This window comes from Bufo gargarizans, chromosome 11 (assembly GCF_014858855.1).
Source record: "Bufo gargarizans isolate SCDJY-AF-19 chromosome 11, ASM1485885v1, whole genome shotgun sequence".
In the NCBI taxonomy this organism is placed as follows: domain Eukaryota; kingdom Metazoa; phylum Chordata; class Amphibia; order Anura; family Bufonidae; genus Bufo; species Bufo gargarizans.
In genome coordinates this window covers 35,874,697-35,889,220 of record NC_058090.1, presented here as the reverse complement: position 1 = coordinate 35,889,220, position 14,524 = coordinate 35,874,697, and the positions used below count along the sequence as shown (strand labels likewise).

The 14,524-nt window shown below is 48.2% G+C and overlaps 1 protein-coding gene across 3 annotated transcripts in view; it reads right to left on the bottom strand.

Annotated features, from left to right (window-relative positions):
- Window positions 1-12,714, bottom strand: part of SNAP23 (synaptosome associated protein 23) — a 32,546-nt gene extending 19,832 nt beyond the window's left edge. For 2 of the 3 annotated variants that reach the window (XR_006387040.1, XM_044271672.1), the window contains exon 1: window positions 12,580-12,713. The gene's annotated coding sequence lies outside the window, so the exon portion shown is untranslated. Of the gene's footprint in view, window positions 1-12,579 lie in introns of all 3 variants that reach the window. The other variant, XM_044271673.1, reaches the window with a different exon arrangement.
- Window positions 12,715-14,524: the final 1,810 nt, after the last annotated feature.

Sequence of the window (14,524 nt, the reverse complement as noted above, 5' to 3'; positions counted from 1 at the left end):
GGGTAACTAACTGATCTGCGGGGGTCTGACTATTGGGTTCCCTGAGAACACAGGTTCCATGTGCCTAATGTGATGGACTGGCGGGTCAAGCACGCGCCCTGCTGTTCCATTCATTCTCTATAGGACTGCTGGAAAAAGCCAAGCAAAGTACTCTGCTATCTGCAAGAACCAAGGAGAACGAACGGAGCGGCAGGGAGCATGCTTCACCTGCTGCTCCATCAGATTAGGGACAATGGGACCCCCATTCTCAGGATCCGAGATGTCCCAGTGGTCAGACCCCCACCGTTGAGTTCATTAAGGGAGAACTTCAAAACATGGCACAGCCTCTTTACAAGGCCCCTTGCAGACGAGCGTGAGCGGATTCGGTCCTGATGCATTCAGTGAAAAATGTGGGATTTCGCAAGCAAGTTCATTCAATTTTGTCGCGATCAGTTGTTCAGTTCTTATCGCGCGGGTGCGTTTTTCACACACGTAATAAAAAATATAAAAAACTGAATGTTTACAAACAACATCTCTTAGCAACCATCAGTGAAAAATGCATCGCATCCGCACTTGCTTGGGGGGGGGGGATAGCTCTTTCTCCAGACGTCTGACATAAGACTGTAGCTGGGAGACCCTCATACGCATTAGATGGTAGGTGTGATGTGCATGTGTATAGTGGTATATGGTCCTTCTTGGAGTAAAGTGTTTTATTTGGAGAACCAGCTACTAAACGATCAGGATCTGCTGCCACGTGACCACGTGTCACACTGACCACGGGCAGCTTCAAGGCTCCTTTAAATGTGCAACGACTTATAACAAGATCAGATAAAGAACGGAAGCAGAAGAGGATGTGTGACCCTGCCTATGTGACAAACCAGAACCTCTACATAAGGGGACGACCCACAAGAACCTGGAGGAAGTCCCCAATATCTAAGATATTAAAGGAGCTATCAGAGTTTTATATTGACGAGAAAGAAAAAAAATAAGTAAAAATAAGCTAATTACAATGCAGCCTGGGAGATACTTGAAGAGCTGCTGCCCTCCCATAGGCTGGGAAGAAAGAGTCCTAAGTGAGTGAGTGTGAGGAGAGAGAAATAAATAAATAAATAGATTAGTTAACCTTCTTTAACAAGCACCAATGTTTTGTTTCTTAAAGGGATACAAACCATACAGAGGAATAAACCGCCATATCGGTAGCAACTTGTACAATAAATTGTGGTAGAAGTCATGTCCACCCAAAAGCTGAGGGACAAATATTAATCATTATTCTGAACCCAAACTAAGGGAACAGCGTACCACACTGCAATGTGCTCCCATCTCTCGGAGGATGAACCAAAGATCCCCTGCAGGAAAGCTAGCAGGTAGACCGCGCCCCGGTAGGCGCCAAGCTACAGCGTAGGCGCCCCGGTAAGCGGCAAGCTACAGCGTAAACGCCCTGGTAGGCGGCAAGCTACAGTAGCACAGTTAGTAATATTAATATTACCACTAAGGGCTCATCCACACAAACATTTTTTGTCTGTGTCCATTCTGAACCATTCACATCCATGGGGCCGCAAAAAATAAAATAAAAAGAAATAAAAAGAAGGAGATTGATGGGAATGACTGTGCACGTTCCGTGAAAAATAAAAACATGACCTTTTATTGTCCGCATTACGGATAAAGATGGGCCGGCTGTTCCATCCCGCAAAATGTGGAAGACACAAGGCTCTTCGCAGACTGCAAACCAACGGTGGTGTGCATGTACCCTAGGGCAGTGATAGGCAAACTGCGGCTCTCCAGCTGTTGCAAAAACTACAACTCCCACCATGCCCTGCTGTAGGCAGTCTTTGCATGCTGGGAGTTGTAGTTCTGCCACAGCTGGAGAGCCGCAGTTTGCCTATCACTGAAGGGTCAGTCATACATGCAGTAGCTCTCTCTACTAATGAGGTGACAACTTACATCCTGACATGCGAAAAGTGATGGCATTAGCAAAGGCTGTTTGCTCATCATGGAAGAATGCAAATTTCCCATTACTCTTCAGCCTTTTGTAAGTCACCACCAGAAACTCTCTGAACAACACAATTCAGGAAGCGCCTGAGAAGAGTCCCAGGTCTGCAGCTTTACACGGTCAGGGGGACTCTACAGCGAATGTCCTCCATGTCTGTACTATATAAACAGCAGGACCTGGCCTCTATGAACATTACCCAACAGCTATAGCTACTCCCTGGTTAAAGGGGTTCTTCAGAATAGGTCATCAATAGGAGCCAACTCCCAGCACCTCCGCCAATCGGCAGTATAAGGAGACCACGGCGCTGCATGAACACTTAGGTCTCTTCCTAAGTTGGTGACATCACGATCACCGGTCACATGGTCTATGAGCAGCTCAGTCCCATTCAAGTGAATAGGTCTGAGCTGTAATACCAAACACAGCCACTACACAATGGATGGCGCTGTGCTCCCTGGAGTTCCGGTGAGCGTCATTGGCTTCTGGTAGTCAAACCCTCTCAAAGGATAGGCCATCAATATGAAATTCCGGGAGAAGCCCCTTTAAGTAGACGGCACAATCTGCCACTATGATATTACCATCAGAAGCCAAGGTTCCTCAGGGGCAGCTATGTGACCTGAGAGTGTAAAGGGCAGGGGGGGATGGGGGCGATGGGACATTGGCTGCTAACCCCAAGTGAGGAGGGCACAGAGGCTGGCAAAAACAGGATCTTTATTCAGCTGTGATACTTGCTGGTTACAAGTGGCACACAGCCTGATGGTTACTGCTAACACCCAGTTGTCAATGTAATAATGTATGTATGCATGTCTAGTAGGAATAACAGAGGATTGGTATAACAGTCATAAGAAAAGGTGCTTTTATTGGATATGGTTATATTTTAGGAGAGGAGATGACAGGTCATGTACTGTCAGAAAATGACTTCATATTTACACCAGGTTCCTATCACACCCGTTCCTGTATGCGATTATCCACATTACACATTTTGGACCAGAGCCTGGTCACTCAACTATTCCTACAACTTCCACAGACGTGACTAGCGACAGTCGCACATGTGCGGTCACTGCTCCATACACAGAGTCCATGGGTTGGGGCTAGGAGGTGGGATACGCACATGTCAGACATTATATGGCACATCCCCGACTTGGGCTAGGCGCACACTTGTGCCGTAATTCCGGTATTCTGCGCGGCATAGGGACAGAATAACCGAAAGCAGCATATGCTGGACACCGCCGGCACCCGACAGATCCCATCGGTGGCCCTGTGTGAATAACGGCATCAAGCTGGGCAAAATACTGCTGCACGTATCAGGATTTTGTCCTTTTTATTGCTGGCATCTGGACTAACAAAACTAAAATTAAAGGGGGTATCCCACAAAACGCATTTATCATAATATCGAATTATTCAGGGGGGGGGGGGGGGTTTGAAAGCTAAACCAGTGATCCTAAGAATGGGCCCCCTCTCTAAACGGAGCTGTAGTCCGTCCACCACTCCAGGTCAGTCCTACAGAAGTAAATGGAGCGGTGGGCCGACATGAGAACTGCTTTAGTCAGAGGAGGGAGACCCCCCCTGTGATCCGATATTTAGCAACTATCCTCTGGAGAGGGGATAATACTTTTTGTAGAATAACCCCTTTAAATACATGGTGCTTTCCCTTTAACAGTCTGTGTGGCCCCTAACAACTCCCCGAGTGTCCAAAAAGGTGCACATTTAGTTTGGATGTAGAACTCTAGAATTAGCACAAGAGCTCGAGTCCAGAACCTGCCAAGCATAATATGTCACCTTTGCACCCGCGAAGGGCGGAAACCAACAAAACTCCAAACCTAAAATATAGCAGAAAACAAGAAGTGACTACAGAGCGTAACGGACGTGAGGTGTTCAACCAGAAAGGGGGAAATGGCGTCTTTAGTGCATATTCATAATAAAAGTGATCAGCAGCAAACCAGAGTCAGTCCATATGGAACCCAGTGACTGTACACTCCATGGAAAATATACATGAAACACATAGAAATGCCAAGATCTGCACTGAACTACCGGATGTATAATGTAGCTATGAGAGGTCGGCGCTCTACAGGCCTGACACCCGGGCCATGCTGTCAGCAATGCTGGAGCGCCACCGCAGGGGTGCAGGCAGTAGGGCTAGCCACACCAATATACAGAGGTGTATCATAAGGGTACATGCACACGATCAGGATTGCGTGCCAATTTTCCACGCAGATTTGCATGCGGAAAATCCGCACCGTAGGTCATGTACATTGTATTCTATGAGAATTTGAAATTCTCAATGCACATGATGCAGATTTTTTCAGCGCGGATTTTAACCTGCGGTGCGGATTTTAAAATCCGCAGCGTGTCAATTTATTTTATTTTTCCTGACCGGATTTTCTTCATTCACTTAGTGAAATCCGCACCAATTAATGCAGATTGACCGCACAGATTTGCCTGCGAACACCTGCGGATTTCAGTGCGGATTCTCCGCACATGAATCCTGAACGTGTGCATGTACCCTTAAGCTCCAGGCGCTAAATGCAAGATATGGAACGGGGCTGCCACCTACCATAACATTTAGGCTACATGCACACGACTGAGAAAAAGTTATTAAAAAACAGACAGTCAGATTTTCATGGTCATTTTTCAGCCACTTGTGCATCTATTGTCGGTCTGTCTGTATTGCATCCATTTTTCATGGCCGTTAAAACTGGACAAATTTAATTTAAAGATCCCAACCCCTCAGTACACATAACGACCCCCCCCCCCCATAGTGGCCACCCATCTATAATAACACCCCCATAGTGACCCCATCTGTAATAACCCCCCCATCTGTAATGTTTTGTTTTAGCAAAAAATATAAAAATAATAAGGCTACATGCACACGACCGTATGTGTTTTGCAGAGCCACAACAAAAAAAAAAGAAGATGCCATCCGTATGCCATCCTTTTTTTTGCGGATCCATTGTAACAATGCCTAAAACGGACAAGAAAAGGACATGTTCTATTTTTTTTTGCGGGGCTACGGAACGGACAGACTGATGCGGACAGCACACAGTGTGATGTCCGCATTTTTTGCGGAGCCATTGAAATGAATGGGTCCACATCCTATCCGTCAAAAAAAACAACAACTTAACGGACACTGAAACAAACAACGTCCGTATGCATGTAGCCTAATACTCACTTTATCCAATGGCACGAGCAGAGGCAGTCGCTCCTCTCTTCATTGAAAAGGACCTGCGCTCAGCATGAAGACATCATCACACTGAGCGCAGGTCCTTCTGCAGGTCCTTTTCAATGAAGAGAGGAGCGGGGGCCTGGGACTAACTGCTACATTTCAACCCCCCCACCCCCAATAGCTACTACCACCCCACCACTGGGGCCAGTGATTGGCTGCCGCGGTCACATGGATGTGTAGCACAGGGCTCATGCACACAGTGGTGTTTTGCAGTCCCAGCAGAGTACAAGCCTCCATTTCTGTAGAAAGGTCTTATTCTTGTCCGCAAAATGTTCTATTTTTTAAATGAACAGGTCCGAATTTGATCGGCAGGCGCGGACAGAAACTACAGCCGAGTGCGTGAGCCCATTTATCATGCAAGGAATATTTCCGTCTTTATTTTATACCACTTCCTCTTAGCTGATTTTTTTTCTCCTAAAACTGGAAACCCCTGGGAACTTTATATATAGTTGTGAAAGAAAGTACTTGTTATAGGGGCAGCGGCAGTTTAGTTACTAGGCCAAGGAGGAAGTGATGAGGACAGTAAATATCCAGCAGACTTCACTGGAAGAAAAAAAAAAAGCCATTTACAGCAGCCTGTATTCTGTGAAGGGACTACTTACAGAGGTCTCATTATGCCGATCAGCTGTTTGAGAAGGCAGAGGCGCTCCTGTGAAGCAAAGCGCCATCCATTGTATAGTGGTTGTGCTTGGTATTGCAGATCAGCCCCATTGACTTCAATGGGGCTGACCTGCACCTAGGCCACGACGTGATCGATAAATGTGTCTTCACTGGCCTAGGAAAAGCTGGAGCTTTTCCAGCAGATCGGCGGTGGTCCTGATACTGATGACCTATCCAGAGTATTAAAATCTTGGAGAACCCCGTTAAAGGAGTTTTCCAGTACTTTGATACTGATGACCGGTCAATATCAGATCAGTGAGGTCTGACACCCAGCACCTCAGCTGGTCGGTTGTTTCAGGAAATTATACAGTGGACAGGAGAGTGACTACTGTGTGGCTCCCAGGGCCACCGTATTGCGGCTCATCCCCCCGGAACGGCCCTTAAACAGGGTACAGAACCTTCTAATGCCATCGGCATTGGCTGCCAGAAACAACTGTTTTTTTTTTTTTATATTAAAAGGGGGTTTCCGACCTTACACATTTATTGGCAATCCAAGCTGGCTTTGCCGTTTCTCTGCCTCCCAGGATGTAGCCGTCACCAGCCTCAGTTTGCCAAACATCTGTTCTTCAGGGGTCCCTGAGGAGAGCGAGACCCCTGCCACTTATCAGCCATTTACGGCCTGTCCAACAACGGCCTAAAATGGCAAACTCCCATTAATGGGCACGACGGTCATACGCGGTCCATTTGTGGCAAAAATTCCTGCGACTAAAAACCCGTTCCGTACATTTCAATGGGGTTGTTTCTGCGGGACGTGCATGGATTTTTACAATACCTAACAGATGATTGAGACATTCTGCAAGAAACCTGCCACGTGTGAACATGCCCTTACTGGCGACACATTGGAGGAAAGCTTTGCTTCAGCTGCACATACAGCGAAGGCTAATATTTCTGGTCTCACAGGCCAATATTTGCTCATTAAACATGTTAAACGTTTGCTATGAAGCAGGAATCGTACACAGAGGAGAACAGGAGCAGGGAGGAAGCTGCACTATTATAAACTACTACCAACTGCGCCCGCTGCAGTACCCCGGCACGGCCACTACACTGCGCTGTCTGCATCTGGCACTGTACACTGCGTTAGTACCGCTGTCCCGGCTCCGGCTACCGGCTCATAAGGGGGCGACGGTCCCTCACCGGCATGATACTGATGACTATACTCAGGATAGTCCTGGTGCAGAGGTCGCACTACTTTTTTTTTCCCAGAAGAGTAAAAATACTCCGAGTATTTTTAGCCGAGGAGGAGAATGAAAGTTGCAGTAATTCCGATGCATAATACGTAGGCTTACACTTGCTCACATCTGCATTGAAGGCTCCATTGCAGATTCTGTCACAAAGATCAGACAAAAAAAAGCCTTAAATGCAGCACTTTTGTCTGGTAAAAAGACAGGCCTACATGTTAGACCACCAAATCAGACCTCAGATTAGACACCCTTTAGACCCCCATGTCAGACCCCCCCCCCAGTATCAGACTTTGAAAGACTTTGTCTTTTCCCGTCATCTGGGGAGCTGACGGGCTCCTTATCTCTGACCTCCTAAACGCTTATTATATATAGCTCATTTCTTATTGTACTGATAAGAATGTGACTTAAAGGGGTTAAACAAACCCTATAATGACCTCCCATATAGATTATACTTACCCTGCATTGGTTTTTTTTGCAGACCCATTGAAAAAATGGTTCCGTATACGATCCGCAAAATAAATGGAACGGACACAGAATGAAAATACGTTCGTGTGCAAGAGGCCTAACTCTTTTTGACAGAACGGCTCAATATTTTTAATAAAGGTCAATTGAAAATATGATTTTTAGCCAAGAATGAGTAAAATGCAATCAAACAAAAATTGCCTTCGAAGGTGTACATAGCCTTTAACTTAGCTCTCCTGCGGTCTCCCCTGCATTCTCAGCTCCTGGTCTCCTCTGGGTGCGCGCTGCACAGTCACCTGACCGCCTGCAGCATCAGGTCATAGCGCTAAAGGCAGTCAGGAGAGTGGAGTGCAGCCCGGAGGAGGGGCGAGGGCAGCCCGGAGGAGGGGCGAGGGCAGCCCGGAGGAGGGGCGAGGGCAGCCCGGAGGAGGGGCGAGGGCAGCCCGGAGGAGGGGCGAGTGCAGCCCGGAGGAGGGGCGAGGGCAGCCCGGAGGAGGGGCGAGGGCAGCCCGGAGGAGGGGCGAGGGCAGCCCGGAGGAGGGGCGAGGGCAGCCCGGAGGAGGGGCGAGGGCAGCCCGGAGGAGGGGCGAGGGCAGCGCTTACAGCACTTCTCTCCCCTGCCTCCTGCAGGGAGTGCCGACTAGTACACTCTTTATAAGACGCACTGCCCTTTGGGCTCCTTGGTTTAGGGGGACCAGTCACAACTGCTACCCCAGTGGGCCTCAGCACTTGCCTCTATAGGTCGAGTGCTGATGGTAGCCCTGCCTCAGAAAACCCCTTTAAGAGAGTTTTTTTGTTTGTTTTTCAAACGGGGCAGAATATATAATAAGAAAAAAAAAAAAAGCCACACTCCACTGTCCCCCGCCTCACATTTTGGAGTCCTGGCTTCACATGCCAGAAAGATCTGCTCAGTAAATCAATCGCTGAGTCGGGTCAGGACCAGTGAAAAGTCAATAGAGATGAGTAATGCTTATTTATTTTCTTTTAACCCTTTGTGACCCCCTTTATTTAAATCTCCCTGAAAACCCCCTTTAACATTAGTCACTATTTCCTATATAATTACACAATCATATTTTAGGTCATCCTGTTCCGCTTTCTAAAAGCAGAAACTTCTAGGAAGGGACAAAAATAATTAGCCGGCTCAATTCTAGACTGTGAAACCTAATACAACAGGGAAATACGAGCACCACAGTACAAAAGCAGCAAGTGCAAGGTCTGTACGTGTAACTAAAGGTCTTAAAGGGGTTTTCCAAGATTTTAATACTGATGACCTATCCTCTGGACAGGTCCCATAAAAAAAGATGGAGGCAGCATATCTGGTACAAAAAATCCCTTTAATGGGAGCCGCTTAAGTGAACAAACGTGCAGCAGGTCGTGACGTTTCGGCTGATTCACAGCCTTTATCAAATATGTCATTGTCACTATCCTCTGGACAGGTCATCAGTATCTGATAGGAGGGGGTCCGACACCTGGGCCCCCCGCGATCAGCTGCTTGAGAAGGCAGCGGTGCTCGCAGTAGCGCAGCAGTCAGCGACAACACGTTCATTGGTCACGTGGCCGAGGTGCAGCTTAGCCCCATAGAAGTGAACGGAGCTGAGCTGCAATACCACGCATAACCACTATACAATGTACGGCGCTGTGCTTGGCAAGCCGTGGTGGTCATGGGTCCTGGGTGCCGAACACCCACCGATCAGATACTGAGGATAGGTTATTAATATTAAACATCCAGAAAACCCCTTTTAAAGGGGTAACAGGAGTTTTTTTTATTTTACTAAAGTGACAAGAGCCAAACACTGATCTCAGAGGTCTTGGAGCAGGCGCAGGAAAGTACATGTTTTATATTGCTCCTGGCACAAAATAAAAATAAAAATCTGACAACCGCTAACTATAGGTTCAAACTACACAGGTTATGTTTGTAGTCTGTTACCATGGAGACACACAGGTCCACATAGGAGCTGCAGATACAAAACTATACGTTTTTTTAAAAAAAATTATTCTTTTTTTTTTAACTTAAAATGTGGCTTCAGTTTTATTTTAGATTCATTAGAACTAAGGCTACTTTCACACTAGCGTTAATATTTTCCGGTACTGAGATCAGTCATAGGGTCTGAATACCGGAAAAAAACGCTCCCGTTTGGTCCCTATTCATTGTCAATGGGGACACAACGTAACGCTCCAAAATGCATTGCGTTCCGTTCTCATAACGGAGAGCAAACCGCTGCGATTTGCTTTCCATCCTTGGATGCGGAGCAAGAAGGATCCGTCATGACCACAATGCAAGTCAATGGGGATGGATCCGTTTTCTCTGACACAATTGAAAACTGATCCGTCCTCCATTGACTTACTGGAGTTCATGACGGATCCGTCTTGGCCATGTTAAAGATACAACAACCGGATCCGTTCATAACTGATGCAGACGGTTGTATTATCAGTAACGGAAGCGTTTTTGATGAACCCTCCCAGATCCAGCAAAAAACACTGGTGTGAAAGTAGCCTTAAAAAAAACAAAAAAAACTTTTGTGAAGGTTTATATAGACAGTGGACAACCCCTTTAACAACCCTCCTACTTTGTGCCCTCAGGATGCATTCAAAGAGCGACATTCTATTCTTCAGCGGGTTTGTACGATTACGACAGTGCAGTAGGAGGCCTGAATGCAGCCACCGCTGAGGCTAGTGACGGGCCGGCAGGGTTGACGGTATGTCGCACTACCAATCCGGCGGGAACCGTAGGCAGAGGAGCTGGAACCAGAGCACCGTGAACAGATGAGTTTTTTTTTATTATTGCTGTCCGGCAATATCAATATGGGTTCCTGGTATCAGAGAACCATAAGGAAGATCAGGGGGCTTTTGTTTGCACTGGGAATGCTCTGACAAACTCCATAGATGCAGCGGTCAATAATGACTACAGCATCTAAGGAGCTCAATGGCCGTGAGAACAGATTGACAGCTGGTAACCCCTATTGATGTCACAGGCACATCTCCAGTATGGATGCCATCTACTGTATGTACCAATACAGCCTATATAGGGAAAGGGTTAATGCATGTGAAGCTGATCACGAGACACCCTCCCCACTGTACATCATCTAAACTAATCAGGACAAACCCTTTACACTCCCAGTGATGACATCATCGCACCAGAGTCCACTAAGCCTCCAGTAACATAGGGAGAATGGATTTTATCAGCTCAGACCTTCCTCTCGTGAGATCAAGGATTACAAGCACTGAATGGACTTCCCCAAACCACAGAAGGAGATCGGGTGGACCAACAAACGCAGTTTTCTTAAAGGGGTTGTCTCATCTGAGACATTGGTGGCATATCGCTAGGATGTGCCACCAAAGTCAGATAGGTACGGGTTCCAGAGGTGGGGTCTACAAACCAGGACCCCAGAAGTGAGCGGAGAGCTGCAGCACCTGTGCCGCTGCCCTCCATTCCTTTCTGTGGGAGTCCCCAAATTAGCCAAGCGCAAGTGGATGGAGCGGTGGCTGCACTTTTGGGGTGCGCTCTGTATTCATTTCTACGGGACCTCTGGAGACGGCAAAGCGTGCTTGCTCTGCTTTTTTGTGGTGTGCTCGCCTTCACTTTCAGGGGCTGTTTTTAGAGATAGGTGCGGGTCTCAGAGGTGGGACCTGCACCTGACTGAGGGCATATCCTAGCGATAAGCCATGAAAATCCCAGATGACACAAGTTTTGCTGGTCATAACTACATACTAAGACGCGTGGGCAGGGGATGGCGTGGCGAAACCAATCCTTTCCATATAGCCTATGGACTTCTTAGACGGGGGTCTCCCATGCAGGACCCCTCACACTCCGGCAGCTGTGTCCCACCACATATTTCCCGGTTGGACATTCCTTTGAAGGCTTCCAGGTAAAACCACCCACTGAAGATGAAACGTACGACCAAACGCAACATACCGCACAGCTTTCAACCATTTACCGGGGGTTTCAGCTGAAAAAGGAGGTTGAATTAAATAACGGGTACTCCCATCTCCATACGCCCCACCCCCCCTCCCATGATAGATGTGGTGGCCAGGATTGGACCATGCTACCCTTTTTCAAGAGCTCCCATCCAAGTGAATGAGAGCTACAGAAAGAGCGCAGCTCGACCCGTGCAGGTATGTCCTGAGTCCCGACCACCTCTGGCTGCTGCATCCAGGCCGGAGGGGGGTTAGGGGGGCACCGCTCTAGGGTATACCCTGCAGACATGAGATGGGGGATAATCCCTTTAAGAGGGTTGTCCGGGCACCTGCACCGATCATCCTGGTTTCTGCCTCAATGGTCTGATGCCGCACCCATTACTTAGGCCAGTGTTTCCCAACCAGTGTGCCTCCAGCTGTTGCAAAACTACAACTCCCAGCATGCCCGGACAGTTGTAGTTTTGCAACAGCTGGAGGCACACTGGTTGGGAAACACTGACTGACGCTTCAGGTCAGGCTAGGATTGGAAGCACGGGGGGATGTACTAGTACTACAAGTACCAGGGTGACCAAAGTAGGTGGTTTTTTTTTGTTTTGTTTTTTTACCCACACCCCATCCAGTCTAAATGCTGGGATAACCCCCTTTAACGACAGGATGATGACCATAGGCAATAACATGCAGCAGAATTACGATTTCAGCTCTGGTCCATAATACGAGCCATAACTGAGGATGGGTTTTGTATATACATTACATTTTATGTAGATGATGAGATATTTATATATTTCATTTTTTAAGAAAACCACATATCAGGGCAAAGCAGAAAGTAACCTGCCCCCCCATTTCCCAAGTATCAGTTGATGTGAAACTACAACTCCCAGCATGCACACTTGCATAGCTGTTCTTGGAACTTTCACACAAGTGAATGGAGAATGCTGGGAGTTGTAGTTTCACAACAGCTGGAGAGCCGGAGGATGCTGATCACTGGGGGGGTGACAGTCACATGACGGTGCCATGTCACCCAACAGCTGTTGTCATGGTAACACTGAGTAATGTAGGGGCCCCCCCAACACTGCAGCCACACCAGCCCAAGAGACCACAAGCCATTACACTGACTGTCAAGCTGCGCCTTGTAGTGCCACACAGTGCGGGAATGCCGGGCACGGACGCGTTACCTGGTGTTCACGTGACAGGACTCCCGGACCGTCCGGTGCACAGCTCCGCGCCCCGCTCTCTCCACAGACCGATACTGTCACCGCCGGAAACCGGGAGGCAACTTCTACCAGACTTCTCCCGTCCGCCCGACGCCACGCCCACACTGTTACTTCTAGCCTATGGGCGCTCAGCGCCCTCCCGCGGCAACCAATAGGAGCGAGGCCCTCCCCTCTTGGAGCGGCAGCTGAGGCGAGTAACAAGTGTGTGATGTGGAGGCGGCGTCTTCCTGAACACTCGGCCACTGTAGGAATGTCAAGTGCCCCGTGCTGCCCCCTAGTGGGGAAAGTCCTCCCTGACACCCGCCCATCAGGAAGTGTAGCGGGGAATTGCTGGAGTAGCAGTCACACAGTGTCCATACTGCTAATGTGATGGGCGGGAGAACGTCAGCATGCAGGATAATAAGTGGGGATTCCTGGTGAAGTCACAGGCACGCCAGTAAGCGCATGCGGATATTCTCCATTGATTTCAATGTTGAATCCGCATGGATAATTCAGACCGCTTTATTTCTCTGCATGTGGTTTTAAAAAAACTCGCCGCGGGAAAAAGAAGTGTTCTGCCCACTCTGGAAGCAGATTCCGAATTCCTATTAAGATTTTTTTTTTGGGCGCAGATTTTAGCATGGATTCGGCGCTGAAAACTACACTGAATGTGTGCTGAGAGCACCTCCCACTGTTTTCAATGGCCTAGTGATTTTGGCCATGTGGTATTCCACAACCTGCCCAGATGGTACAGGCCCAGTTACCGCACGGACACCTCCGAAAGTGGTGGCGGGATACAGTGGCGCTAAACCGAAAGCAGGTCCATACCCTTTGAAACCGCAGCAGTTTCTGCCGCGGGATACGCGATGGATTTTGTCGTGCCTCATTCTTGTCATCAGTATCAGAGCGGTGGGGGTCCCGGCGCCTGCACTGATCAGCCGTTTCAGGGAGCCGCTGAGCTCCGGCATCTCTCCAAGCACAGCGCCGTACATTGTATAGTGGCTGTGCATGTAGGCCATGGGACTGATGTAAGGTGGCGTCACATGGCCCCACAGAGCGCCCCACTTCTTCTAACAGCTGATCGGTGGCGTGCTGGGTGTTGGGCCCCCACCAATCTGATAGTGATGACCTATCCTGAGGATAGCTGATCAATATTTATTGTCAGATGACCCCTTTAAGTGTGCAGGAATGAAAATCCACATCAAATCCGCCTAAAAAAACGCATCCTAAAAAAACGGATGCAGATTCATAACAGAAAACACTCCCCCTGAAGCCATCATCAGGAGTGGATCATAAAAGGAGAGAAACCATTGGGCCCCGTGCACACGGTGCGTATTAAACGCGGATACTCCGCAGTGGTAATGCAGTACCAGCCGTGTAGACGAGATTTTTTAAACTCTCGTGTACACGGCGCTGTATTTTCTGCACAGAAATTGACCTGCGGTGTTGAAATCCACAGAATCAGATTTGCAATGCATAGGGTGAGATCTAGGGAAAATCTGAGACAAAATCTGCAATCATGCGGGATGTGGCGTGGAAACGTGATGAAATCCGCATGAAAATCTGTATAAACTACACTACCGTGTGCACATGTCCTTTAAGTGCATCTGTCAGCAGTTTTGTACCTATGACACTGGCTGACCTGTTACATGTGCGCTTGGCAGCTGAAGGCATCTGTGTTGGTCCCATGTTCATATGTGCCCGCACTGCTGAGAAACATGATGTTTTACTATATGCAAATGAGCCATTGGAAATGGGTTATGGACAGTGAGAATGTGAACCCACTGTGCCAACCAACCCGTTTGACTTTGGGCTATCCTGGCAGTCCCAAGGTTTTTACCCTTTATCCCTTATATAGATATCTGGCCTTCCCCGCAGGGAAGCCACCAGGACGCTACCTCTTGGAATAGTTCCGGTATGGTTGGCT